The sequence below is a fragment of the Entamoeba histolytica genome, genomic scaffold (genome assembly GCF_000208925.1).
Source record: "Entamoeba histolytica HM-1:IMSS scf_1104750518855 genomic scaffold, whole genome shotgun sequence".
Classification (NCBI taxonomy): domain Eukaryota; phylum Evosea; order Mastigamoebida; family Endamoebidae; genus Entamoeba; species Entamoeba histolytica.
Window position 1 is genome coordinate 12,443 of NW_001915025.1, and position 1,202 is coordinate 13,644.

A 1,202-nucleotide genomic window follows, 5' to 3' on the forward strand; every position below is an offset into this window, starting at 1 on the left:
ATAAGAAATAAAGAAATGATATTTAAATGAGAATAATTAAAATGATGAAATTAAAAGGAAATCAATTAAAATAAAAGAATAATGAATAGAAAATCAACATTCTCATTAATGAAAAACTAGAGAATAAATGAAGAATAAACAATATTAAAGTATAAAGAAATGATTATTCTCATTTGAATAAAGAATAATAGAAAATAAATAATATCACTTATTTATCTTTGTTTTTATTTATTTGTTGTTATTATTTTTATCATTATTTTGTTTTAACAATATTAATTCAATCAAATATTATAATAAAGATAATAAATGATAAATAAAAATAAGATAATAAAATAAGAATAAGAAATAAAAGAGAAAAGAAATGAAATAATTATTATAAATACACAATAAAAGAAATTAAAATAAAAAGAAATGAAATGAAAATTAAATAAAATTACATTAAATAACATAATAAAAGAAATAATCAATGTTTTAATTATTAAAATATTTAATATGATAAAATTTCAATATTGATAATATTTCTTTTTGTTTATTGAAGATGAAATAATAAATAATTTAATCATATTTCATTCTTTTATTTTGATTATTTAACAACATTATCATCATTCATGCAAATTAATAATCCATGAATGAAAATATAATCATTGTGACTAAATAAAAATAAATAATTAATGTAAATTAAAAATTATAATAATAAGTATATTTCAAAAATTATGTAAAATTATTTAACCGTTTTTATTCAATCATAATATTACAAATTTATTTTTATTTAATGATGTTTGTATTTCAAACAAATAAACAAAAACAAACTGTCATGTTAAATTATCGATAAATTTATTCGTTTATTTTTAAATATTTTCTATTTCCTTTTATTTCAAAAATATATTTTTTTATGTAAAAAATAAATAAAAACAACAATAATGTTTATGTAACATTCGATAAAATATTTTGTTGTTTTTCATTTAAATAAAATATAATGTGAGGAATATTTAAAAAATGTAGAATTGTAGTTATTTATTTCAAATGATTATGAAATGTTTTTTTACTAATAAATAACTTCAATTCTTCAAATTGATAAATAATTGACATGTTTAATTATTATTTAAAATGACTATCAACTAACAATAATCAATGAATATTAAATAAACTAAATTACTTATCCTTTGAAATATCAGTGGTTGAAATTTACATTTTGTAAATTC